This window comes from Schistocerca gregaria, chromosome 2 (assembly GCF_023897955.1).
Source record: "Schistocerca gregaria isolate iqSchGreg1 chromosome 2, iqSchGreg1.2, whole genome shotgun sequence".
Lineage (NCBI taxonomy): Eukaryota > Metazoa > Arthropoda > Insecta > Orthoptera > Acrididae > Schistocerca > Schistocerca gregaria.
Genome location: NC_064921.1, coordinates 971453967 through 971478177, shown reverse-complemented (window position 1 = coordinate 971478177; position 24211 = coordinate 971453967). Strand labels below are relative to the sequence as shown.

Here is a 24211-nt window from a genome sequence, read left to right as displayed (position 1 = left end):
TCTGACTCAGTGGGCATTCTCTGGAGCCTCTTTGCTGCTGAGATTAGAAAAACAGTCCTCTGGGCCGCATTTGAACCAGCGACCTATGGATGACTGTGAATCTTCCACTACAGTCAACCGCTCTACCAACTGAGCTACCAGAGGCTCTGTATACTTTCTTATTCCTACTCATTGCTTTACGTCCGTCCCTGTCTGCCGTCTGCACACACTGCTACTCAGCGCGGCCATATAGACGCACAGGAAATGCAATCATCGGCTGCAACTGCAAACATTGCCCAGATTAAGTTTTATAATGCTCGATGGTGTCGATTAGGTTAAAATATGCAAGTAGGAAGTGTCTGAAGTATGTCAGAGGACTGCTAAGTGTATTACGAGTCTTATCCTGCTGTCTGGTTCCATGGTGTAACGGTTAGCACTCTGGACTCTGAATCCAGCGATCCGAGTTCGAATCTCGGTGGAACCTTCGTTTAGTCTAAATTTTCTGTAATAAGAGTTTCTCGCTGAGGAAGTAGCAGCAATAGGCTCACGGCGTTAGTTTCTACGTTTGTGTAAAAAACGATGCGTCTATAAAACGGCCGAATATTGGTGCGACTTTGTGACCTATATAGAACATTAAACGAGTAATACCTGTAAGAGCAAGCAATTTTACGATAATTCGAAGAAATATCATTATCCCACGAAGGTTAAAAATCCCATGATTATCAACTAGCTGAGCAAATGAATTTCCTTTAAAATAGGTTTAAAACATAGGGAGGTTCTGACTCAGTGGGCATTCTCTGGAGCCTCTTTGCTGCTGAGATTAGAAAAACAGTCCTCTGGGCCGGATTTGAACCAGCGACCTATGGATAACTGTGAATCCTCCACTACAGTCCACCGCTCTACCAACTTTTTTTTTCTTTTTTTTTTTTATTTTATTATTGAAACACCCGGGATTGAACCGGGGACCTCTCGATCTGCAGTCGAATGCTCTACGACTTTTTTTTTTGTTTTTTTTCTTATCCATTTTTTTTGAAGTCCGACGCCTTATCCATTTTTTTGTTTTTTTTTGTTTTTTTTTAGTTTTTTTTTGTTCGTTGTAATTTGTATATTCGTTTGTTTTCTATCCATCTTCTTTGCTCCTTTCTGCTGTCTGTTTTGCGCATTTGTTTCATGCAAAATACACCAAATTTAATATGTCGTAGAAATAACTGCTCCTGGGAAGGAGATATTCTTGATCTCATACGTTGCTTTATTCAGAATCACAATGAGACAAATGGAAGTCTTTGCAGTGCGTATAACCTTGACTATAGTACAGGAAAAACGAATTGTTATAACAGATATTCATGTTATCCACGTCCTACTTCATCTCAAGGACGATGTGAAGAAAATTTTGAAATGTTGACTGATACCGGTGCCCATATTGGTTGGTTGTGCGCCAGTGTTGGTGTGAGAGATATACTTGAAAATCTAAGACATTAGGCGCACTGCCGGACAGAATATAGTGGATAAAATGTCCCATAAGCCATAAGTAGCTGTTATGTTTGGCTGCAGGGAAGAGTCGGTAGTCCGGGCGCAGAATGTCGTGGATCTGAATCGCATGAGGCGCAGTCCGGTTGAGCACAGCGAGTTTTTTGCGCGTCCAATTCCAGATGTGCACTTGATCCTTGCAGACAAACAGATGTGCAATAGTCTCAACCATGTGGCACAAGTCGCAGTAGGGACTGGGTGCAAGATTAATCCTGTGCCGCTTTTCTTTCGTCGGAATAGTGTCAGCGACCACGTCATACCATTTGGAGCGGACATCTGTCGGAAGCGTTGGATTATGGATGTTAGCCCAAACGAGGGACCAATTGCAAGCCGGATACTTCTTTTCCAAGGGGCCAGGCAGTGACGGCCGAAGTAAGTGGCGGTACAGTTTTACCGTCGGCTTCTTGAAAAGCTCGTCGTCGAGATAGCTACTTTCAAGGTAATACAGTGCTATATGCTGAAAGTGCGGGCCGACGTGGCCAATGTCCACAGGCGGAGATATATTGCGGGGGCGGGACAGTTGATAGAGCCGCTTCGTGACGGTGTCCTCGCTGGCGGTGAGTATCTGCCATGAGCGTTTCAGATACAGGGCTAGGGCATGAATGCCGGGGTTTTTCAAGCCAAGGCCTCCCATATCGCATGGCAGTGCTGTTGTGGTGAAGGAAACCTTAAAAATATTGAGCTTCCAGACGTACCAGGTGGCCGCCGCTAGGAGTGATCTTGCTACTGTGGGTGGCATAGGTAGGACGGCGGCAACAAATTGTAATTTGGAGAGGGCATAAGAGTTGACGAAAAAGGCTCGCTGCAGACGATCGAGGTGTCGCATGTTCTGGTCGCGCAGGAGTGCTTTTATCGCCTGAATTTTGGGTATCCAATTTTTGTGAGACATGTCCAGAGGCCGGGCCGTAACGTAGAGACCAAGGTGTTTTCTAGTCTGTACACAGGGCAGCCAAGCGTCGCCTGTGATAGGTCGTTCTTGACCAAGCGTTAAGGCGGCGGATTTATTGACGTTTAACATGGCACCACTATCTCTTTGGAATTCCTCAAGAATGCGTTTCGCTGCGGTAACATCGCGAACGTCGTTAAGAAGCACGCTGACATCGTCTGCGTAAGCTTGGACCACAGACTTGATACCATAAAACTGGAATCCAGGGAGGCTATGATGTAGATGGCGCAACAAGGGTTCCATGAGGATCGCATAGAGCGTCGTTGAAAGTGGACAGCCTTGCTTGATACCCCGTGAGAGCTGGACGTACTCCGTCAATGTATTATTGATCAGGAAGCGTGTACGGGTACCACTGATACAGTTGTTGATGAGGTGGATAAAATTAAGACTGAAGCCCATTGATTCCATCACGCCGCTGAGATAGTGATAGTCTGCTCGATCGTAAGCCTCATCGAAGTCAAGAAATGCTATGGCCATAGGAGTGCGGGTGGCCCAGGTGAGGGAGACGAGATCCCGATATAGCGCCAAAATGGTGGACAGCGACCGACCACGGATCGCACTCATTTGGTATGGTCCCAGAAGATAGGGTAACAGCTGCCGTAATCGGGCATTGAGGGCGCGCGTCAGAAGCTTAAAGTCGGCATTGAGCAGAGTAATGGGCCGCAGATCTTTGGTGGTGGTCGGCGTCGGCGTCTTAGGTATTAAAACAGTTAACCCTTCTGTGAAGGCTGGGGGTAGAGCAATCCCACGTAGTACTTCATTGTACATCTCTGTGAGTTCGTCCCCTAATATAGGCCAATATTTGACGTAAAACTCGACAGAGAGCCCGTCCGTGCCCGGAGATTTATTTCGTGGCGCAGCAAGCAGGGCATCCTTCAGTTCTTCTTTGGTAAAGGGAGCAAGCAGGTCCCGATTGAGGTCGTCGGTAATGCAGTACGGCGGGGGTCCAGAATGATACCATTCTCGCACTTTCTCATGTGGTACACCAGCACAGGTGTAAAGTGCAGCAAAGTGGTTGGTAACATGGTTTTTGATGTCTCGCTGTAGGGTATAACAAGCACCGTCTGCATCCTGCAACTTATGAATAAGTTTCCTACGCGCTGCACGTAACTGTTGGACGATATGATGTACTGACGTCTGCTGTTGCGGCAAGTTTGTGGAGTCACGTGCTCGAATCTGGTGGCCGACAGCGGTGCAGCCCGTCAAGGATGTAATCTTGGCTTGGAGTCTGCGTACGTGCGTGATGTTATTAGGCACCTGATGATAATCCCGGTACAATTCTCGCAGGGCACAGAAATAGAATTCAGTGATTTCCTTCTCACCGCGAGCCCGAATCCGGGCGTGGTGCTTGATGCAAGTAATGAGTTTCCCCTTTGCATGAAGCGTCCACCAATCAAACCACGTGGAATACGTGGGCCTGCTTGATGTTACGGAGTGCCAAACTGACCGGATCTCACGCTCTAAAGTGGCGTCTTGTAAGAGGCGACAGTTGAGTTGCCATCGTCCGAAGCCTCTATAAACTTTCTGCGGTGAGTGATTAAAGACGATGTGGTAAGCGATATGGTCACTGAAATTAACGGGCCAATATTCGCAAGTTCCCACGTCGGCTAAAAGACCGCGTTGCACATATATGCGATCTAACCTGCTGGAAGATGTCTGCGTAAAGTGAGTAAAGGCAACTTCATCTGGGTGTAAGGTCGCCCACGTGTCGACTGACTGCAATTCTGTAACCAGTGTTAGCAGTTCCTGGCTGAAGTTAAAGTTCGGCGTTTGATCGGTGCGGCGCAATACGCGGTTAAAGTCACCACCCATAATAATACGCAGACGCAAGTCGGTGATTAGATTCGCTATCTCTCCCGTGTAAAACTCCCTCCTCGCCGCTCGCGCGTTGGAACCGGAAGGGGCGTACACATTAAGAAGGAGTACATCATGGAACTGTGCGGCAATGCCTCGTCCGGTAGGTAACATGGACAAACAAGAACATTCAATGCCTTCCCGATACAGAATGATCGTACCTGCCTCCGTCCCTATATTGACAATGGCGTCATAACCGGGGACGTCGGCTAGGAGTGGAGTCAGTGCTTCCTGTACGAACAGAATATCTATATCAGCGGCCCGTAAATAATGTCGAAGGCTGTGGATTTTTGCTTGAGAGACAATGCGGTTAACATTTATGGTAGAAATCTTATAGGATTGTCGTGAACGGAGCGATGTGGGATGAGTGGTCATCTGCAGATGAAAAGAGGTACGATTTTTATCCCTTCATCAGTCGTCCGCTTCGGAGGTCGTATAAGTCTAGACGTCGCCGTCCGTGGACGCTGCATTGCGCCGAGACGTAAGCAGCGTATCACCAGTTGCCATCGGTTCTTCACGCTCGGGATTGCCAGTCATATCTTCAATATCATCCGCCCAATTATCGACAGACACAGCCGTCGTCGCGCCTGCTGCAGCAGTTCCGGAACCGCATTGCGGGCCGTCACCCTGCACATCTGCAACTTGGGCCGTCCGCGGTGGTGCACTAATATGTGCCCTCCCCGTGTCAAGGTTGGATACATCATCGTCAATATTCATGGGTGAGGCCAACGACGGAAGATAATCTTCGGTCCCCGAAGTGTCATCGCAGATCATGCGGCCCGCGTGTTTGGCCTTTTCACGCAAGGGAGGTGCCGATTGAGCTGCCGCCGGACGAGCGATCCGACGTTTCTTGTGCTTTTTCGGGGAGGACCCACTGACAGAGGCTTCCGCATTCTTTAAAGGAAGAGGAAGAGCCTCTGTCTCTTGCCCCCCCAGGGGCTCAGCATTCACTTGCTGAGTACGGGCTTGGCGACCCCGGGGTCCTGAGCTGGGGACTGGTCTGCGCCGCCAGTGTCCTGTCACCGTAACCCCCGGACATGCTTCAGCGACCACCGTACGGCGCGGCGGTGAAATGTTGTGTGCTGCGGGGAATGGTAATCTTGGCTTGACCGCCTGGATTGCGAGGAAGGCCAACCTCTATAAAAACCCCTCAATCTTTCGGTGTGCTCCGCGCCTAGAAGATGCATGGCTGTTGGGGTGGAACAGTCGCAAGCGGGCAACCTCTGGGGCACCTGCCGCACCCCAGTTGTATAAGGCTTACTCAGGCACGCGGGGCTCTGTCTGAGCGGACTTTTAGTTCCCTAGCTGCTCGTGGGACCACAATGGACCCTTCGACCTCTACATTTCCCCCTACCAGTGGCTTGGGTGGGCCGCTGGTAGGAAAACACACCCAATCGAAAAAGCGGCTACGCGCTGCGAGTCCTCCAGCGCCTGGTGTTGCTAGAGAATTAACAGAATGTAGTAACGGAGCACATGCTGATAATCAGAATGTGTTTTTGATTATTAAAAGGAAGGAGGGTAGCTTTGAGAGGGTTTCTCCCTTTTACATCCACAAGGGTCTTGAGGGAATTGCAGGAACACTGAAATCTGTAAAGCGACTGCGCAATGGGACTCTGTTAGTTGAAACTTCTAGTTCCCGTCAAGTCGCTGCCCTTCGGAAAGCAAATTGTCTAGGAGAGTACGCTGTCGAGTCCGAGCTCCACTCCACTTTGAACTATAGTAAGGGTGTTGTGACGTGTAGGGACTTGGTGGATATCCCCATAGACGTGCTAAAATCTGAGTGGGCTGACGAAGGAATTGTTGACGTGCAGCACATTATGAAACGAGTCAATGGGGACCTCGTCAAATCTGACTCGTTTATTCTCACATTCAGTTGCCCGAGACTGCCGGAGCATGTTAAAGCGGGGTTCTTACGTTTGTCCGTACGGCCATATTTCCCCAACCCAATGCGCTGTTTTAAATGTCAGCGCTTTGGGCATACTACGTTGGGGTGCAATGGAATAGCCACGTGTGGTAAATGTGGTCAGCCTGCCCATGACGGAGCCGATTGTTCATCGCCTGTGAAGTGCGTGAATTGCTCTGGGAGTCACCCTGTCTGGAGCCGGATCTGCCCCATCTATCTCGAAGAGCGGAAGGTACAGGAGATTAAAACATCTAAGCGCATCCCCTATGGTGAGGCCAAGAAGATCTTTAAGGCCATGCAACCTCCTGTGTTTTCCACATCTTTCGCTTCCGCTCTCAAAAAACCGGTACAACTGGCCACTGTTGCTACACAAACGGAGGTTGCTAGTGTTAGCACTAAAACCTGCACTTGCCAGTGCACTTGTGCTGCTGCGGTTGTTTTGCAATCTGCGGCTCTCCCCGCTACATCGGACAAGGCCGTGGTTGCTGACATTGAGGTACTTCCAGCCTCCCCCCATATGGCGCCTTCTGCCCAGGCGAGTCAACCTCCAACTGTTGACAAGGCTCTGCATTCCAAGCCCCCCAAGACAAAGCCTCAGAAGATGAAGGTTCTGCCACCTGAGGAGACTAGTCAGCGTCGGTCCGATGATGATGCCATCGTGCTGTCTGACATCTCCCGTGGGTCGTCATCGGATCTTATGGACATTGATGTCGACCGGGGGCGATCTTCTCGCCCCAGGAATAAATCTCCGGCCAGTACGGTCTCTCCTCCAAAGCACAGAGGCAGGGTGAAAGTTCAACCACCCTGATCACTGGCTCCCATATTACAGTGGAACCTGAATGGTTTCAGGACGCATGTGGCCGAATTACAACTCCTCATACGAGAGTGCCCCTTGTGCTTGTGTCTCCAAGAGACACATTTTCGGGCCACTGATTCTCCTTCTTTACGCGGCTATACCGCATATCGAAAAGATGATCTGACGGGGCAAAGGGCAAAGGGTGGTGTTGCAGTTTTTGTCCGTGATGTGCACCCCTCATCTGAGCTCCCTCTCGTCACCGACTTGCAAGCAGTTGCAGTTGACATTCTTGTGGGTCGGAGGCTCACAGTCTGTTCTGTTTATTTACCACCTCCGGATGCGGTAGACACTGAGGCTCTCATGGCCCTTATTAGCCAACTCCCTCGCCCGTTTCTTCTTCTGGGGGACTTCAACGCTCATAATGTCTTATGGGGCTCTCCGACTACTTGCCCCAGGGGTCGCATTCTGGAAAGCGTCATGATGTCTGAAGAACTGTGCCTCCTCAACTCTGGTGCTCCCACTCATTTCTGTACTGCTTCCGGATCGTCATCGGCTATTGACCTTTCCTTTTGCTCTCCAGCACTCGCGGATTCTGCTCTGTGGGAGGCTGCAGCTGACCTCCATTCTAGTGACCACTTCCCCCTCTGGATTCGCCTCCTGGATGAGGCTGTGGCATTACCAGTGCCGCCCCGGTGGCACCTTTGCAGAGCTGACTGGACACTTTTCAGCCAACTGGCTGTTTTGGAACACCGTACCAGCGTCCACGAATGGGTAGACCATGTTGCAGCCGTGATCTCTCATGCTGCTGAATTGTCCATCCCACGGTCATCCGGTCATCCCAAGAGGCGTCCTGTCCGCGCCCGCCGTGCAGCACTGCGCCGCTTCAAGTGCCGTCCCTCAGCTGACAATCTTGCGGCCTTTCGAGTGGCAAGGGCCAGAGCGCGGCGGGTGATTAAAGAGAGCAAACGACGGTCATGGCAATCGTTCTTGAATTCCATCTCTCGCTCCACTAGTTCTACGAAAGTATGGGAAGCCATCAGGAGGATTTCCGGGAAACTCAGCCAGCTACCTGTCACGGCATTGCTGCATCAGGGATGTCTCCTCACGGCGCCGAGAGACATTGCCCAGACACTGGCCATGCATTTTGCGGAATCTACCGCCACTATTAACTGTGATCCAGATTTCTGCCGCTACCGCACTGCCGTCGAAAGGGGTCATTTGGACTTCCGGTCTCTAAATTCTGAACCCTATAACTGCCCCTTCACAATGTGGGAACTGGATTCTGCGCTGTCTGTGGCTCATGATACTGCGCCTGGTCATGATCAAATCCGGTACAGCATGCTGCGGCACCTGTCGCTGCCATCCAAGGAAGTTCTCCTGAACTGTTTCAATATGATATGGTTATCTGGCACGTACCCTGACTCGTGGAGGGAGGCAATTTTGATTCCCCTCCTCAAACCAGGGAAGGACCGAACGCATCCCAGTAGTTATCGGAGTATTGCCTTGACGAGCTGTGTTGGGAAGACGTTGGAACGCATGGTCAACCGCCGCCTGGTTTGGCTGCTCGAGACCAGGCAGCTCCTTAGCCCCTCTCAGTGTGGCTTTCGGAGATGTCGTTCCACTATAGACAACTTGACCCTGCTTGAGGCCGCCATCCAGCAGGCCTTTCTACGTAACCAGCATTGTCTAGGGGTCTTCTTTGACATTAATAAGGCGTATGACACTACTTGGCGCCGCCTTATCCTCAATCAACTCCGTGAGTGGGGCTTTCGTGGCCGTCTCCCCATCTTCATTCGGTCCTTTCTTTCTCACCGCCTCTTTCGGTATCGGGTTGGTAATGTGCTATCGGATTTGTACGTGCAGGAGAATGGTGTTCCTCAGGGCAGCGTTTTAAGTGTCACCCTCTTTGCCGTTGCTATTAACAGTATCACGTCCACTATCCGGAGTCCTGCCCAATGCTCCTTGTTTGTGGACGATTTTGCTGTTTTCTGTTCTTCCTCCAGTCTTGTCAGTGCTAGTCGGCAGTTACAGCTTACGATAAAGCGCTTAGAGGCATGGACTGCAAAGACGGGTTTTACCTTTTCTGCAGACAAATCTGTGTGTTCATTTTAATCGTTCTCGGCGTCTTTTTACCTCCCCTGAATTGCGTCTGAGGGACACCGTTCTTCCTTTTAGAGACACTGTGAGGTTCCTGGGCCTCACTTTTGATTCCAAGTTGTCGTGGTTGCCTCACCTTAAAGACCTCAAGGTGCGGGCCCTGAAGGCACTGAATATTTTGAAGTGTCTGAGCCATCGGTCCTGGGGAGCAGATCGGGCGCGTCTGCTGCAGTTTTATAGGGCTTTCGTCCGATCGCGTCTTGACTATGCTTGCACCGTGTATGGGTCAGCAAGGCCTTCGTATCTGAAGATCCTTGACGCAGTACACCATGAGGGTATCAGGCTGGCCACTGGTGCCTTCCGTACCAGTCCCATCCCCAGCCTGTGTGCTGAGGCAGGGGAACCGCCGCTCGCCATCCGGCGGAAACTCCTCATGGTGCGACGGGTGTGTCATTTCCTTGCCTGTCCTACCTCCCCTGCGTACCCTACCGTTGCCCGACCGCCTATGGAACGTCTCTTTTCCAGTCGTCCCAGGGCAACAAAACCATTTGGGATTCGTGCCAAGCATTTGCTTGAGTCCCTTGGTGTGGAGCGTGTGGCCCCCCAACGACAAGGTTTTACTCGCCTGCCTCCCTGGTTGCTCCAGAGGCCCAGCGTCCTCTTAGACTTGTCGGAGAACCGGAGGAACTGCACTCCGGCGTTTGTTTTTACCTCCTTATTTTACGATATTTTAAACCAGCATCCGGACCATGTACCTGTATTCACAGATGGCTCTAAACAGGGGGACACTGTTGGTTGTGCTGTTGTTTTCCCTGATCGAGTCGTCAAGTTACGGCTTCCTGCGGTGTTTACCATCCTCGATGCCGAATTGTTTGCAATACTGCGGGCATTGGAGCAGATGAGATGTGTTCCCAGTATTAAGTTCCTCATCTGTTCTGACTCCCTGAGTGCCCTTCAGACCATTCAACACTTGTACCCAGCGGATACGGTCGTCCAGAACATCCATGATGCTCTACTCCACCTGCAACGGCAGGGGAAGGAGGTTTCTTTCTGCTGGGTGCCGGGGCATGTGGGTATTAGGGGAAACGAACTGGCGGATGTGGCTGCCAAAGATGCATGTTCCCTCCCTCACGTTGTTGAATGTGCCGTCCCCCTCCATGCTGTAACCTCCCTTTTGCGTTTTCGTGTTATGCACCAATGGGAAGAGGAGTGGTTGGCAGTTTCTGACAATAAGCTGCGTCTGGTAAAGGCCACTACGCGACCATGGCGTACGTCCTACCAGTCATACAGGCGGGATGAGGTTCTCCTCACTCGCCTCCGCATTGGACACAGTCCCTTCACGCATGGTTTTTTACTCCGGCGGGAGGACCCCCCAACCTGCAGTGCTTGTGGCGTCCAGATTACTGTCCGCCACATTTTACTTAACTGTCTTTTATTCTCTGACCAGAGGGCGGTGGTTTCCTTGCCACCGGATTTGCCCTCTATTTTGCAAGACGACGCAGCGACTGTCGTTAAGGTTTTACGGTTTTGTGTCCTGTCCAATCTGTTGCCTCGGATTTTAGGGAGAAGGTTTTAATGTGCTGCTGGGTGACTGGCTCACCCAGTTTTTAGGTAAGAGGTCCGCCAGTCACAATTACCTCCTTGTTTCACTTCGGTATCTGTTCTCTTTTCCTTGTGTTTCCTTTCCTTTTTTAGTGTGTTTCTTCTCCTCTTGTTTTGCCTCTGTATGTGCGCATTTGGAACTGCGTCAGGCCTGTGTCTTTTAGCCGTTCTCCTTGTTCGGCGTCCGTCTTCGTCCCTTCACCGCCTGTGTTCCTGTTTCTATGCGCTTGGGCGCTGATGACCACGCTGTTTAGCGCCCGTAAACCTCAAACACACACACACACTCTGTCTCTTGCTGGCTGTCAGTGGCGGTAGTGGCCGCCTCCACAACGTCAACCCTGGCTTCCTCACGTGAGGCGTCACGGGGCACCGCGGCTAGTAAGCCAGCGACCGGCAAGGCTTCCTGAGCGGTAGAGATTTCCATAGGTACATCTCCGTCATTCGTAACATCGGCCACACTAAGTCCGACTTCCGCAGCCGACGCAGTGGGTGTATTTGCACGGACCGCCGCTACATAAGTAGTCGGTAATAATGTCGGTTGCGGGGGAGGGCCCAGTTCACCCGCAGGCAGCTGCGTTACACGTCGTTGGATGCACTGTGCCCGGACGTGTCCCGTGGAATTACAGCCTGAACATGTACGAGGCTGTCCCTCATATATGATTATCGCTCTATATCCACAAATCGTTAGGTAGGACGGAATATGCCGTTGCAATTCGATCTTAGTTTGCCGCACACCGTTCAAAACAGGGTACTTATGGAACGGGGCCCACTTTTCGGCAATGTTACTGATAATTTTGCCGTAGGACTTAATAGAAGCATTAATTTGTTCAGCCGAGATTTCAAAAGGCAACTCGAAAATCCTGACGGTACGAATACCAAGACCAGCGTGGACAACAGTCACCTCACCAACATTCCCGTCACTGTGTCGAAATTTATAGGTACCGCCACATGAATCGATGATTTTGTCGCACAATTCTGGGTCACGCAATTTGATATAAACTGTGTACTGACAATAGACAAATGAATACCAATGATATCGGTGGGAGGCAATTTTACGTCTTCATCGAGAAATCGTTCGACTTCGTAATATTTCGGTCGAGAAAAACTTCCATCAAACATAAACTTCAAAGTATCTTTCCGCTCTGGGTGATCCATGTTAGGTTCTATTCGTTACAAACAAGATGCTTGCGCGCCGCAACGGCCCTCGACTCACCACGTGCCGCACCGCAGGGCGCAGCTGAGCATGTAAACAACGCTCCAGGCACGTCCGACCTGCACGACGGCCGCGCCTCGACTGACTGACCAACTGAGCTACCAGAGGCTCTGTATACTTTCTTATTCCTACTCATTGCTTTACGTCCGTCCCTGTCTGCCGTCTGCACACACTGCTACTCAGCGCGGCCATATAGACGCACAGGAAATGCAATCATCGGCTGCAACTGCAAACATTGCCCAGATTAAGTTTTATAATGCTCGATGGTGTCGATTAGGTTAAAATATGCAAGTAGGAAGTGTCTGAAGTATGTCAGAGGACTGCTAAGTGTATTACGAGTCTTATCCTGCTGTCTGGTTCCATGGTGTAACGGTTAGCACTCTGGACTCTGAATCCAGCGATCCGAGTTCGAATCTCGGTGGAACCTTCGTTTAGTCTAAATTTTCTGTAATAAGAGTTTCTCGCTGAGGAAGTAGCAGCAATAGGCTCACGGCGTTAGTTTCTACGTTTGTGTAAAAAACGATGCGTCTATAAAACGGCCGAATATTGGTGCGACTTTGTGACCTATATAGAACATTAAACGAGTAATACCTGTAAGAGCAAGCAATTTTACGATATTTCGAAGAAATATCATTATCCCACGAAGGTTAAAAATCCCATGATTATCAACTAGCTGAGCAAATGAATTTCCTTTAAAATAGGTTTAAAACATAGGGAGGTTCTGACTCAGTGGGCATTCTCTGGAGCCTCTTTGCTGCTGAGTTTAGAAAAACAGTCCTCTGGGCCGGATTTGAACCAGCGACCTATGGATAACTGTGAATCCTCCACTACAGTCCACCGCTCTACCAACTTAGCTACCAGAGGCTCTGTATACTTTCATATTCCTACTCATTGCTTTACGTCCGTCCCTGTCTGCCGTCTGCACACACTGCTACTCAGCGCGGCCATATAGACGCACAGGAAATGCAATCATCGGCTGCAACTGCAAACATTGCCCAGATTAAGTTTTATAATGCGCGATGGTGTCGATTAGGTTAAAATATGCAAGTAGGAAGTGTCTGAAGTATGTCAGAGGACTGCTAAGTGTATTACGAGTCTTATCCTGCTGTCTGGTTCCATGGTGTAACGGTTAGCACTCTGGACTCTGAATCCAGCGATCCGAGTTCGAATCTCGGTGGAACCTTCGTTTAGTCTAAATTTTCTGTAATAAGAGTTTCTCGCTGAGGAAGTAGCAGCAATAGGCTCACGGCGTTAGTTTCTACGTTTGTGTAAAAAACGATGCGTCTATAAAACGGCCGAATATTGGTGCAACTTTGTGACCTATATAGAACATTAAACGAGTAATACCTGTAAGAGCAAGCAATTTTGCGATAATTCGAAGAAATATCACTATCCCACGAAGGTTAAAAATCCCATGATTATCAACTAGCTGAGCAAATGAATTTCCTTTAAAATAGGTTTAAAACATAGGGAGGTTCTGACTCAGTGGGCATTCTCTGGAGCCTCTTTGCTGCTGAGATTAGAAAAACACTCCTCTGGGCCGGATTTGAACCAGCGACCTATGGATAACTGTGAATCCTCCACTACAGTCCACCGCTCTACCAACTGAGCTACCAGAGGCTCTGTATACATTCTTATTCCTACTCATTGCTTTACGTCCGTCCCTGTCTGCCGTCTGCACACACTACTACTCAGCGCGGCCATATAGACGCACAGGAAATGCAATCATCGGCTGCAACTGCAAACATTGCCCAGATTAAGTTTTATAATGCTCGATGGTGTCGATTAGGTTAAAATATGCAAGTAGGAAGTGTCTGAAGTATGTCAGAGGACTGCTAAGTGTATTAAGAGTCTTATCACGCTGTCTGGTTCCATGGTGTAACGGTTAGCACTCTGGACTCTGAATCCAGCGATCCGAGTTCGAATCTCGGTGGAACCTTCGTTTAATCTAAATTTTCTGTAATAAGAGTTTCTCGCTGAGGAAGTAGCAGCAATAGGCTCACGGCGTTAGTTTCTACGTTTGTGTAAAAAACGATGCGTCTATAAAACGGCCGAATATTGGTGCGACTTTGTGACCTATATAGAACATTAAACGAGTAATACCTGTAAGAGCAAGCAATTTTGCGATAATTCGAAGAAATATCATTATCCCACGGAGGTTAAAAATCCCATGATTATCAACTATCTGAGCAAATGAATTTCCTTTAAAATAGGTTTAAAACATAGGGAGGTTCTGACTCAGTGGGCATTCTCTGGAGCCTCTTTGCTGCTGAGATTAGAAAAACAGTCCTCTCGGCCGGATTTGAACCAGCGACCTATGGATAACTGTGAATCCTCCACTACAGTCCACCGCTCTACCAACTGAGCTACCAGAGGCTCTGTATACTTTCTTTTTCCTACTCATTGCTTTACGTCCGTCCCTGTCTGCCGTCTGCACACACTGCTACTCAGCGCGGCCATATAGACGCACAGGAAATGCAATCATCGGCTGCAACTGCAAACATTGCCCAGATTAAGTTTTATAATGCGCGATGGTGTCGATTAGGTTAAAATATGCAAGTAGGAAGTGTCTGAAGTATGTCAGAGGACTGCTAAGTGTATTACGAGTCTTATCCTGCTGTCTGGTTCCATGGTGTAACGGTTAGCACTCTGGACTCTGAATCCAGCGATCCGAGTTCGAATCTCGGTGGAACCTTCGTTTAGTCTAAATTTTCTGTAATAAGAGTTTCTCGCTGAGGAAGTAGCAGCAATAGGCTCACGGCGTTAGTTTCTACGTTTGTGTAAAAAACGATGCGTCTATAAAACGGCCGAATATTGGTGCGACTTTGTGACCTATAAAGAACATTAAACGAGTAATACCTGTAAGAGCAAGCAATTTTGCGATAATTCGAAGAAATATCACTATCCCACGAAGGTTAAAAATCCCATGATTATCAACTAGCTGAGCAAATGAATTACCTTTAAAATATGTTTAAAACATAGGGAGGTTCTGACTCAGTGGGCATTCTCTGGAGCCTCTTTGCTGCTGAGATTAGAAAAACACTCCTCTGGGCCGGATTTGAACCAGCGACCTATGGATAACTGTGAATCCTCCACTACAGTCCACAGCTCTACCAACTGAGCTACCAGAGGCTCTGTATACATTCTTATTCTTACTCATTGCTTTACGTCCGTCCCTGTCTGCCGTCTGCACACACTACTACTCAGCGCGGCCATATAGACGCACAGGAAATGCAATCATCGGCTGCAACTGCAAACATTGCCCAGATTAAGTTTTATAATGCTCGATGGTGTCGATTAGGTTAAAATATGCAAGTAGGAAGTGTCTGAAGTATGTCAGAGGACTGCTAAGTGTATTAAGAGTCTCATCACGCTGTCTGGTTCCATGGTGTAACGGTTAGCACTCTGGACTCTGAATCCAGCGATCCGAGTTCGAATCTCGGTGGAACCTTCGTTTAGTCTAAATTTTCTGTAATAAGAGTTTCTCGCTGAGGAAGTAGCAGCAATAGGCTCACGGCGTTAGTTTCTACGTTTGTGTAAAAAACGATGCGTCTATAAAACGGCCGAATATTGGTGCGACTTTGTGACCTATATAGAACATTAAACGAGTAATACCTGTAAGAGCAAGCAATTTTACGATAATTCGAAGAAATATCACTATCCCACGAAGGTTAAAAATCCCATGATTATCAACTAGCTGAGCAAATGAATTTCCTTTAAAATAGGTTTAAAACATAGGGAGGTTCTGACTCAGTGGGCATTCTCTGGAGCCTCTTTGCTGCTGAGATTAGAAAAACAGTCCTCTGGGCCGGATTTGAACCAGCGACCTATGGATAACTGTGAATCCGCCACTACAGTCCACCGCTCTACCAACTGAGCTACCAGAGGCTCTGTATACTTTCTTATTCCTACTCATTGCTTTACATCCGTCCCTGTCTGCCGTCTGCACACACTGCTACTCAGCGCGGCCATATAGACGCACAGGAAATGCAATCATCGGCTGCAACTGCAAACATTGCCCAGATTAAGTTTTATAATGCTCGATGGTGTCGATTAGGTTAAAATATGCAAGTAGGAAGTGCCTGAAGTATGTCAGAGGACTGCTAAGTGTATTAAGAGTCTCATCACGCTGTCTGGTTCCATGGTGTAACGGTTAGCACTCTGGACTCTGAATCCAGCGATCCGAGTTCGAATCTCGGTGGAACCTTCGTTTAGTCTAAATTTTCTGTAATAAGAGTTTCTCGCTGAGGAAGTAGCAGCAATAGGCTCACGGCGTTAGTTTCTACGTTTGAGTAAAAAACGATGCGTCTATAAAACGGCCGAATATTGGTGCGACTTTGTGACCTATATAGAACATTAAACGAGTAATACCTGTAAGAGCAAGCAATTTTACGATAATTCGAAGAAATATCACTATCCCACGAAGGTTAAAAATCCCATGATTATCAACTAGCTGAGCAAATGAATTTCCTTTAAAATAGGTTTAAAACATAGGGAGGTTCTGACTCAGTGGGCATTCTCTGGAGCCTCTTTGCTGCTGAGATTAGAAAAACACTCCTCTGGGCCGGATTTGAACCAGCGACCTATGGATAACTGTGAATCCTCCACTACAGTCCACCGCTCTACCAACTGAGCTACCAGAGGCTCTGTATACTTTCTTTTTCCTACTCATTGCTTTACGTCCGTCCCTGTCTGCCGTCTGCACACACTGCTACTCAGCGCGGCCATATAGACGCACAGGAAATGCAATCATCGGCTGCAACTGCAAACATTGCCCAGATTAAGTTTTATAATGCTCGATGGTGTCGATTAGGTTAAAATATGCAAGTAGGAAGTGTCTGAAGTATGTCAGAGGACTGCTAAGTGTATTACGAGTCTTATCCCGCTGTCTGGTTCCATGGTGTAACGGTTAGCACTCTGGACTCTGAATCCAGCGATCCGAGTTCGAATCTCGGTGGAACCTTCGTTTAGTCTAAATTTTCTGTAATAAGAGTTTCTCGCTGAGGAAGTAGCAGCAATAGGCTCACGGCGTTAGTTTCTACGTTTGTGTAAAAAACGATGCGTCTATAAAACGGCCGAATATTGGTGCGACTTTGTGACCTATATAGAACATTAAACGAGTAATACCTGTAAGAGCAAGCAATTTTGCGATAATTCGAAGAAATATCATTATCCCACGAAGGTTAAAAATCCCATGATTATCAACTAGCTGAGCAAATGAATTTCCTTTAAAATAGGTTTAAAACATAGGGAGGTTCTGACTCAGTGGGCATTCTCTGGAGCCTCTTTGCTGCTGAGATTAGAAAAACACTCCTCTGGGCCGGATTTGAACCAGCGACCTATGGATACCTGTGAATCCTCCACTACAGTCCACCGCTCTACCAACTGAGCTACCAGAGGCTCTGTATACTTTCTTTTTCCTACTCATTGCTTTACGTCCGTCCCTGTCTGCCGTCTGCACACACTGCTACTCAGCGCGGCCATATAGACGCACAGGAAATGCAATCATCGGCTGCAACTGCAAACATTGCCCAGATTAAGTTTTATAATGCTCGATGGTGTCGATTAGGTTAAAATATGCAAGTAGGAAGTGTCTGAAGTATGTCAGAGGACTGCTAAGTGTATTACGAGTCTTATCCCGCTGTCTGGTTCCATGGTGTAACGGTTAGCACTCTGGACTCTGAATCCAGCGATCCGAGTTCGAATCTCGGTGGAACCTTCGTTTAGTCTAAATTTTCTGTAATAAGAGTTTCTCGCTGAGGAAGTAGCAGCAATAGGCTCACGGCGTTAGTTTCTACGTTTGTGTAAAAAACGATGCGTCTATAAAACGGCCGAATATTGGTGCGACTTTGTGACCTATATAGAACATTAAACGAGTAATACCTGTAAGAGCAAGCAATTTTGCGATAATTCGAAGAAATATCATTATCCCACGAAGGTTAAAAATCCCATGATTATCAACTAGCTGAGCAAATGAATTTCCTTTAAAATAGGTTTAAAACATAGGGAGGTTCTGACTCAGTGGGCATTCTCTGGAGCCTCTTTGCTGCTGAGATTAGAAAAACAGTCCTCTGGGCCGGATTTGAACCAGCGACCTATGGATAACTGTGAATCATCCACTACAGTCCACCGCTCTACCAACTGAGCTACCAGAGGCTCTGTATACTTTCTTTTTCCTACTCATTGCTTTACGTCCGTCCCTGTCTGCCGTCTGCACACACTGCTACTCAGCGCGGCCATATAGACGCACAGGAAATGCAATCATCGGCTGCAACTGCAAACATTGCCCAGATTAAGTTTTATAATGCTCGATGGTGTCGATTAGGTTAAAATATGCAAGTAGGAAGTGTCTGAAGTATGTCAGAAGACTGCTAAGTGTATTACGAGTCTTATCCTGCGGTCTGGTTCCATGGTGTAACTGTTAGCACTCTGGACTCTGAATCCAGCGATCCGAGTTCGAATCTCGGTGGAACCTTCGTTTAGTCTAAATTTTCTGTAATAAGAGTTTCTCGCTGAGGAAGTAGCAGCAATAGGCTCACGGCGTTAGTTTCTACGTTTGTATAAAAAACGATGCGTCTATAAAACGGCCGAATATTGGTGCGACTTTGTGACCTATATAGAACATTAAACGAGTAATACCTGTAAGAGCAAGCAATTTTACGATAATTCGAAGAAATATCATTATCCCACGAAGGTTAAAAATCCCATGATTATCAACTAGCTGAGCAAATGAATTTCCTTTAAAATAGGTTTAAAACATAGGGAGGTTCTGACTCAGTGGGCATTCTCTGGAGCCTCTTTGCTGCTGAGATTAGAAAAACAGTCCTCTGGGCCGGATTTGAACCATCGACCTATGGATAACTGTGAATCCTCCACTACAGTCCACCGCTCTACCAACTGAGCTACCAGAGGCTCTGTATACTTTCTTATTCCTACTCATTGCTTTACGTCCGTCCCTGTCTGCCGTCTGCACACACTGCTACTCAGCGCGGCCATATAGACGCACAGGAAATGCAATCATCGGCTGCAACTGCAAACATTGCCCAGATTAAGTTTTATAATGCTCGATGGTGTCGATTAGGTTAAAATATGCAAGTAGGAAGTGTCTGAAGTATGTCAGAGGACTGCTAAGTGTATTACGAGTCTTGTCCTGCTGTCTGGTTCCATGGTGTAACGGTTAGCACTCTGGACTCTGAATCCAGCGATCCGAGTTCGAATCTCGGTGGAACCTTCGTTTAGTCTAAATTTTCTGTAATAAGAGTTTCTCGCTGAGGAAGTAGCAGCAATAGGCTCACGGCGTTAGTTTCTACGTTTGTGTAAAAAACGATGCGTCTATAAAACGGCCGAATATTGGTGCGACTTTGTGACCTATATAGAACATTAAACGAGTAATACCTGTAAGAGCAAGCAATTTTGCGATAATTCGAAGAAATATCATTATCCCACGAAGGTTAAAAATCCCATGATTATCAACTAGCTGAGCAAATGAATTTCCTTTAAAATAGGTTTAAAACATAGGGAGGTTCTGACTCAGTGGGCATTCTCTGGAGCCTCTTTGCTGCTGAGATTAGAAAAACAGTCCTCTGGGCCGGATTTGAACCAGCGACCTATGGATAACTGTGAATCCTCCACTACAGTCCATCGCTCTACCAACTGAGCTACCAGAGGCTCTGTATACTTTCTTATTCCTACTCATTGCTTTACGTCCGTCCCTGTCTGCCGTCTGCACACACTGCTACTCAGCGCGGCCATATAGACGCACAGGAAATGCAATCATCGGCTGCAACTGCAAACATTGCCCAGATTAAGTTTTATAATGCTCGATGGTGTCGATTAGGTTAAAATATGCAAGTAGGAAGTGTCTGAAGTATGTCAGAGGACTGCTAAGTGTATTACTAGTCTTATCCTGCTATCTGGTTCCATGGTGTAACGGTTAGCACTCTGAACTCTGAATCCAGCGGTCCGAGTTCGAATCTCGGTGGAACCTTCGTTTAGTCTAAATTTTCTGTAATAAGAGTTTCTCGCTGAGGAAGTAGCAGCAATAGGCTCACGGCGTTAGTTTCTACGTTTGTGTAAAAAACGATGCGTCTATAAAACGGCCGAATATTGGTGCGACTTTGTGACCTATATAGATCATTAAACGAGTAATACCTGTAAGAGCAAGCAATTTTGCGATAATTCGAAGAAATATCATTATCCCACGAAGGTTAAAAATCCCATGATTATCAACTAGCTGAGCAAATGAATTTCCTTTAAAATACGTTTAAAACATAGGGAGGTTCTGACTCAGTGGGCATTCTCTGGAGCCTCTTTGCTGCTGAGATTAGAAAAACAGTCCTCTGGGCCGGATTTGAACCAGCGACCTATGGATAACTGTGAATCCTCCACTACAGTCCACCGCTCTACCAACTGAGCTACCAGAGGCTCTGTATACTTTCTTATTCCTACTCATTGCTTTACGTCCGTCCCTGTCTGCCGTCTGCACACACTGCTACTCAGCGCGGCCATATAGACGCACAGGAAATGCAATCATCGGCTGCAACTGCAAACATTGCCCAGATTAAGTTTTATAATGCTCGATGGTGTCGATTAGGTTAAAATATGCAAGTAGGAAGTGTCAGAAGTATGTCAGAGGACTGCCAAGTGTATTACGAGTCTTATCCTGCTATCTGGTTCCGTGGTGTAACGGTTAGCACTCTGGACTCTTAATCCAGCGATCCGAGTTCGAATCTCCGTGGAACCTTCGTTTAGCCTAAATTTTCTGTAATAAGAGTTTCTCGCTGAGGAAGTAGCAGCAATAGGCTCACGGCGTTAGTTTCTACGTTTGTGTAAAAAACGATGCGTCTATAAAACGGCCGAATATTGGTGCGACTTTGTGACCTATATAGAACATTAAACGAGTAATACCTGTAAGAGCAAGCAATTTTGCGATAATTCGAAGAAATATCATTATCCCACGAAGGTTAAAAATCCCATGATTATCAACTAGCTGAGCAAATGAATTTCCTTTAAAATAGGTTTAAAACATAGGGAGGTTCTGACTCAGTGGGCATTCTCTGGAGCCTCTTTGCTGCTGAGATTAGAAAAACAGTCCTCTGGGCCGGATTTGAACCAGCGACCTATGGATAACTGTGAATCCTCCACTACAGTCCACCGCTCTACCAACTGAGCTACCAGAGGCTCTGTATACTTTCTTATTCCTACTCATTGCTTTAAGTCCGTCCCTGTCCGCCGTCTGCACACACTGCTACTCAGCGCGGCCATATAGACGCACAGGAAATGCAATCATCGGCTGCAACTGCAAACATTGCCCAGATTAAGTTTTATAATGCTCGATGGTGTCGATTAGGTTAAAATATGCAAGTAGGAAGTGTCTGAAGTATGTCAGAGGACTGCTAAGTGTATTACGAGTCTTATCCTGCTGTCTGGTTCCATGGTGTAACGGTTAGCACTCTGGACTCTGAATCCAGCGATCCGAGTTCGAATCTCGGTGGAACCTTCGTTTAGTCTAAATTTTCTGTAATAAGAGTTTCTCGCTGAGGAAGTAGCAGCAATAGGCTCACGGCGTTAGTTTCTACGTTTGTGTAAAAAACGATGCGTCTATAAAACGGCCGAATATTGGTGCGACTTTGTGACCTATATAGAACATTAAACGAGTAATACCTGTAAGAGCAAGCAATTTTGCGATAATTCGAAGAAATATCATTATCCCACGAAGGTTAAAAATCCCATGATTATCAACTAGCTGAGCAAATGAATTTCCTTTAAAATAGGTTTAAAACATAGGGAGGTTCTGACTCAGTGGGCATTCTCTGGAGCCTCTTTGCTGCTGAGATTAGAAAAACAGTCCTCTGGGCCGGATTTGAACCAGCGACCTATGGATAACTGTGAATCCTCCACTACAGTCCACCGCTCTACCAACTGAGCTACCAGAGGCTCTGTATACTTTCTTATTCCTACTCATTGCTTTACGTCCGTCCCTGTCTGCCGTCTGCACACACTGCTACTCAGCGCGGCCATATAGACGCACAGGAAATGCAATCATCGGCTGCAACTGCAAACATTGCCCAGATTAAGTTTTATAATGCTCGATGGTGTCGATTAGGTTAAAATATGCAAGTAGGAAGTGTCTGAAGTATGTCAGAGGACTGCTAAGTGTATTACGAGTCTTATTCTGCTGTCTGGTTCCATGGTGTAACGGTTAGCACTCTGGACTCTGAATCCAGCGATCCGAGTTCGAATCTCGGTGGAACCTTCGTTTAGTCTAAATTTTCTGTAATAAGAGTTTCTCGCTGAGGAAGTAGCAGCAATAGGCTCACGGCGTTAGTTTCTACGTTTGTGTAAAAAACGATGCGTCTATAAAACGGCCGAATATTGGTGCGACTTTGTGACCTATATAGATCATTAAACGAGTAATACCTGTAAGAGCAAGCAATTTTGCGATAATTCGAAGAAATATCATTATCCCACGAAGGTTAAAAATCCCATGATTATCAACTAGCTGAGCAAATGAATTTCCTTTAAAATAGGTTTAAAACATAGGGAGGTTCTGACTCAGTGGGCATTCTCTGGAGCCTCTTTGCTGCTGAGATTAGAAAAACAGTCCTCTGGGCCGGATTTGAACCAGCGACCTATGGATAACTGTGAATCCTCCACTACAGTCCACCGCTCTACCAACTGAGCTACCAGAGGCTCTGTATACTTTCTTATTCCTACTCATTGCTTTACGTCCGTCCCTGTCTGCCGTCTGCACACACTGCTACTCAGCGCGGCCATATAGACGCACAGGAAATGCAATCATCGGCTGCAACTGCAAACATTGCCCAGATTAAGTTTTATAATGCTCGATGGTGTCGATTAGGTTAAAATATGCAAGTAGGAAGTGTCTGAAGAATGTCAGAGGACTGCTAAGTGTATTACGAGTCTTATCCTGCTATCTGGTTCCATGGTGTAACGGTTAGCACTCTGGACTCTGAATCCAGCGATCCGAGTTCGAATCTCGTTGGAACCTTCGTTTAGTCTAAATTTTCTGTAATAAGAGTTTCTCGCTGAGGAAGTAGCAGCAATAGGCTCACGGCGTTAGTTTCTACGTTTGTGTAAAAAACGATGCGTCTATAAAACGGCCGAATATTGGTGCGACTTTGTGACCTATATAGAACATTAAACGAGTAATACCTGTAAGAGCAAGCAATTTTGCGATAATTCGAAGAAATATTTTTATCCCACGAAGGTCAAAAATCCCATGATTATCAACTAGCTGAGCAAATGAATTTCCTTTAAAATAGGTTTAAAACATAGGGAGATTCTGACTCAGTGGGCATTCTCTGGAACCTCTTTGCTGCTGAGATTAGAAAAACAGTCCTCTGGGCCGGATTTGAACCAGCGACCTATGGATAACTGTGAATCCTCCACTACAGTCCACCGCTCTACCAACTGAGCTACCAGAGGCTCTGTATACTTTCTTATTCCTACCCATTGCTTTACGTCCGTCCCTGTCTGCCGCCTGCACACACTGCTACTCAGCGCGGCCATATAGACGCACAGGAAATGCAATCATCGGCTGCAACTGCAAACATTGCCCAGATTAAGTTTTATAATGCTCGATGGTGTCGATTAGGTTAAAATATGCAAGTAGGAAGTGTCTGAAGTATGTCAGAGGACTGCTAAGTGTATTACGAGTCTTATCCTGCTGTCTGGTTCCATGGTGTAACGGTTAGCACTCTGGACTCTGAATCCAGCGATCCGAGTTCGAATCTCGGTGGAACCTTTGTTTAGTCTAAATTTTCTGTAATAAGAGTTTCTCGCTGAGGAAGTAGCAGCAATAGGCTCACGGCGTTAGTTTCTACGTTTGTGTAAAAAACGATGCGTCTATAAAACGGCCGAATATTGGTGCGACTTTGTGACCTATATAGAACATTAAACGAGTAATACCTGTAAGAGCAAGCAATTTTGCGATAATTCGAAGAAATATCATTATCCCACGAAGGTTAAAAATCCCATGATTATCAACTAGCTGAGCAAATGAATTTCCTTTAAAATAGGTTTAAAACATAGGGAGGTTCTGACTCAGTGGGCATTCTCTGGAGCCTCTTTGCTGCTGAGATTAGAAAAACAGTCCTCTGGGCCGGATTTGAACCAGCGACCTATGGATAACTGTGAATCCTCCACTACAGTCCACCGCTCTACCAACTGAGCTACCAGAGGCTCTGCATACTTTCTTATTCCTACTCATTGCTTTACGTGTGTCCCTGTCTGCCGTCTGCACACACTGCTACTCAGCGCGGCCATATAGAC

At 47.1% G+C, this 24211-nt stretch overlaps 34 non-coding genes across 34 annotated transcripts; 17 read left to right on the top strand and 17 right to left on the bottom strand.

The window, feature by feature from the left end:
- Positions 1–55: 55 nt before the first annotated feature.
- On the bottom strand, positions 56–144 carry Trnay-gua (transfer RNA tyrosine (anticodon GUA)). The gene is given in 2 exon segments: positions 56–91; positions 108–144. It is a non-coding gene; the product is annotated as a tRNA-Tyr (tRNA).
- Positions 145–391: 247 nt separating this feature from the next.
- Trnaq-cug (transfer RNA glutamine (anticodon CUG)) lies at positions 392–463 on the top strand. Its single transcript has one exon. It is a non-coding gene; the product is annotated as a tRNA-Gln (tRNA).
- An 11809-nt stretch (positions 464–12272) lies between these two features.
- On the top strand, positions 12273–12344 carry Trnaq-cug (transfer RNA glutamine (anticodon CUG)). The gene has a single exon. It is a non-coding gene; the product is annotated as a tRNA-Gln (tRNA).
- Positions 12345–12692: 348 nt separating this feature from the next.
- Trnay-gua (transfer RNA tyrosine (anticodon GUA)) lies at positions 12693–12781 on the bottom strand. The gene is given in 2 exon segments: positions 12693–12728; positions 12745–12781. It is a non-coding gene; the product is annotated as a tRNA-Tyr (tRNA).
- A 247-nt stretch (positions 12782–13028) lies between these two features.
- On the top strand, positions 13029–13100 carry Trnaq-cug (transfer RNA glutamine (anticodon CUG)). The gene has a single exon. It is a non-coding gene; the product is annotated as a tRNA-Gln (tRNA).
- Positions 13101–13448: 348 nt separating this feature from the next.
- Positions 13449–13537, bottom strand: Trnay-gua (transfer RNA tyrosine (anticodon GUA)). Its single transcript is given in 2 exon segments — positions 13449–13484; positions 13501–13537. It is a non-coding gene; the product is annotated as a tRNA-Tyr (tRNA).
- Positions 13538–13784: 247 nt separating this feature from the next.
- Trnaq-cug (transfer RNA glutamine (anticodon CUG)) lies at positions 13785–13856 on the top strand. Its single transcript has one exon. It is a non-coding gene; the product is annotated as a tRNA-Gln (tRNA).
- A 348-nt stretch (positions 13857–14204) lies between these two features.
- Trnay-gua (transfer RNA tyrosine (anticodon GUA)) lies at positions 14205–14293 on the bottom strand. The gene is given in 2 exon segments: positions 14205–14240; positions 14257–14293. It is a non-coding gene; the product is annotated as a tRNA-Tyr (tRNA).
- Positions 14294–14540: 247 nt separating this feature from the next.
- Trnaq-cug (transfer RNA glutamine (anticodon CUG)) lies at positions 14541–14612 on the top strand. The gene has a single exon. It is a non-coding gene; the product is annotated as a tRNA-Gln (tRNA).
- Positions 14613–14960: 348 nt separating this feature from the next.
- Trnay-gua (transfer RNA tyrosine (anticodon GUA)) lies at positions 14961–15049 on the bottom strand. Its single transcript is given in 2 exon segments — positions 14961–14996; positions 15013–15049. It is a non-coding gene; the product is annotated as a tRNA-Tyr (tRNA).
- Positions 15050–15296: 247 nt separating this feature from the next.
- Trnaq-cug (transfer RNA glutamine (anticodon CUG)) lies at positions 15297–15368 on the top strand. The gene has a single exon. It is a non-coding gene; the product is annotated as a tRNA-Gln (tRNA).
- Positions 15369–15716: 348 nt separating this feature from the next.
- On the bottom strand, positions 15717–15805 carry Trnay-gua (transfer RNA tyrosine (anticodon GUA)). Its single transcript is given in 2 exon segments — positions 15717–15752; positions 15769–15805. It is a non-coding gene; the product is annotated as a tRNA-Tyr (tRNA).
- A 247-nt stretch (positions 15806–16052) lies between these two features.
- On the top strand, positions 16053–16124 carry Trnaq-cug (transfer RNA glutamine (anticodon CUG)). The gene has a single exon. It is a non-coding gene; the product is annotated as a tRNA-Gln (tRNA).
- Positions 16125–16472: 348 nt separating this feature from the next.
- Positions 16473–16561, bottom strand: Trnay-gua (transfer RNA tyrosine (anticodon GUA)). The gene is given in 2 exon segments: positions 16473–16508; positions 16525–16561. It is a non-coding gene; the product is annotated as a tRNA-Tyr (tRNA).
- A 247-nt stretch (positions 16562–16808) lies between these two features.
- On the top strand, positions 16809–16880 carry Trnaq-cug (transfer RNA glutamine (anticodon CUG)). Its single transcript has one exon. It is a non-coding gene; the product is annotated as a tRNA-Gln (tRNA).
- Positions 16881–17228: 348 nt separating this feature from the next.
- Positions 17229–17317, bottom strand: Trnay-gua (transfer RNA tyrosine (anticodon GUA)). The gene is given in 2 exon segments: positions 17229–17264; positions 17281–17317. It is a non-coding gene; the product is annotated as a tRNA-Tyr (tRNA).
- Positions 17318–17564: 247 nt separating this feature from the next.
- On the top strand, positions 17565–17636 carry Trnaq-cug (transfer RNA glutamine (anticodon CUG)). The gene has a single exon. It is a non-coding gene; the product is annotated as a tRNA-Gln (tRNA).
- Positions 17637–17984: 348 nt separating this feature from the next.
- On the bottom strand, positions 17985–18073 carry Trnay-gua (transfer RNA tyrosine (anticodon GUA)). The gene is given in 2 exon segments: positions 17985–18020; positions 18037–18073. It is a non-coding gene; the product is annotated as a tRNA-Tyr (tRNA).
- A 247-nt stretch (positions 18074–18320) lies between these two features.
- Positions 18321–18392, top strand: Trnaq-cug (transfer RNA glutamine (anticodon CUG)). The gene has a single exon. It is a non-coding gene; the product is annotated as a tRNA-Gln (tRNA).
- A 348-nt stretch (positions 18393–18740) lies between these two features.
- On the bottom strand, positions 18741–18829 carry Trnay-gua (transfer RNA tyrosine (anticodon GUA)). Its single transcript is given in 2 exon segments — positions 18741–18776; positions 18793–18829. It is a non-coding gene; the product is annotated as a tRNA-Tyr (tRNA).
- Positions 18830–19076: 247 nt separating this feature from the next.
- Positions 19077–19148, top strand: Trnaq-cug (transfer RNA glutamine (anticodon CUG)). Its single transcript has one exon. It is a non-coding gene; the product is annotated as a tRNA-Gln (tRNA).
- Positions 19149–19496: 348 nt separating this feature from the next.
- Trnay-gua (transfer RNA tyrosine (anticodon GUA)) lies at positions 19497–19585 on the bottom strand. Its single transcript is given in 2 exon segments — positions 19497–19532; positions 19549–19585. It is a non-coding gene; the product is annotated as a tRNA-Tyr (tRNA).
- A 247-nt stretch (positions 19586–19832) lies between these two features.
- On the top strand, positions 19833–19904 carry Trnaq-cug (transfer RNA glutamine (anticodon CUG)). The gene has a single exon. It is a non-coding gene; the product is annotated as a tRNA-Gln (tRNA).
- A 348-nt stretch (positions 19905–20252) lies between these two features.
- Trnay-gua (transfer RNA tyrosine (anticodon GUA)) lies at positions 20253–20341 on the bottom strand. The gene is given in 2 exon segments: positions 20253–20288; positions 20305–20341. It is a non-coding gene; the product is annotated as a tRNA-Tyr (tRNA).
- Positions 20342–20588: 247 nt separating this feature from the next.
- Positions 20589–20660, top strand: Trnak-cuu (transfer RNA lysine (anticodon CUU)). The gene has a single exon. It is a non-coding gene; the product is annotated as a tRNA-Lys (tRNA).
- Positions 20661–21008: 348 nt separating this feature from the next.
- Trnay-gua (transfer RNA tyrosine (anticodon GUA)) lies at positions 21009–21097 on the bottom strand. Its single transcript is given in 2 exon segments — positions 21009–21044; positions 21061–21097. It is a non-coding gene; the product is annotated as a tRNA-Tyr (tRNA).
- Positions 21098–21344: 247 nt separating this feature from the next.
- Positions 21345–21416, top strand: Trnaq-cug (transfer RNA glutamine (anticodon CUG)). The gene has a single exon. It is a non-coding gene; the product is annotated as a tRNA-Gln (tRNA).
- A 348-nt stretch (positions 21417–21764) lies between these two features.
- Positions 21765–21853, bottom strand: Trnay-gua (transfer RNA tyrosine (anticodon GUA)). The gene is given in 2 exon segments: positions 21765–21800; positions 21817–21853. It is a non-coding gene; the product is annotated as a tRNA-Tyr (tRNA).
- Positions 21854–22100: 247 nt separating this feature from the next.
- On the top strand, positions 22101–22172 carry Trnaq-cug (transfer RNA glutamine (anticodon CUG)). The gene has a single exon. It is a non-coding gene; the product is annotated as a tRNA-Gln (tRNA).
- A 348-nt stretch (positions 22173–22520) lies between these two features.
- Positions 22521–22609, bottom strand: Trnay-gua (transfer RNA tyrosine (anticodon GUA)). Its single transcript is given in 2 exon segments — positions 22521–22556; positions 22573–22609. It is a non-coding gene; the product is annotated as a tRNA-Tyr (tRNA).
- Positions 22610–22856: 247 nt separating this feature from the next.
- Trnaq-cug (transfer RNA glutamine (anticodon CUG)) lies at positions 22857–22928 on the top strand. The gene has a single exon. It is a non-coding gene; the product is annotated as a tRNA-Gln (tRNA).
- A 348-nt stretch (positions 22929–23276) lies between these two features.
- Positions 23277–23365, bottom strand: Trnay-gua (transfer RNA tyrosine (anticodon GUA)). Its single transcript is given in 2 exon segments — positions 23277–23312; positions 23329–23365. It is a non-coding gene; the product is annotated as a tRNA-Tyr (tRNA).
- A 247-nt stretch (positions 23366–23612) lies between these two features.
- Trnaq-cug (transfer RNA glutamine (anticodon CUG)) lies at positions 23613–23684 on the top strand. The gene has a single exon. It is a non-coding gene; the product is annotated as a tRNA-Gln (tRNA).
- Positions 23685–24032: 348 nt separating this feature from the next.
- On the bottom strand, positions 24033–24121 carry Trnay-gua (transfer RNA tyrosine (anticodon GUA)). The gene is given in 2 exon segments: positions 24033–24068; positions 24085–24121. It is a non-coding gene; the product is annotated as a tRNA-Tyr (tRNA).
- Between the last annotated feature and the right edge of the window lie 90 nt (positions 24122–24211).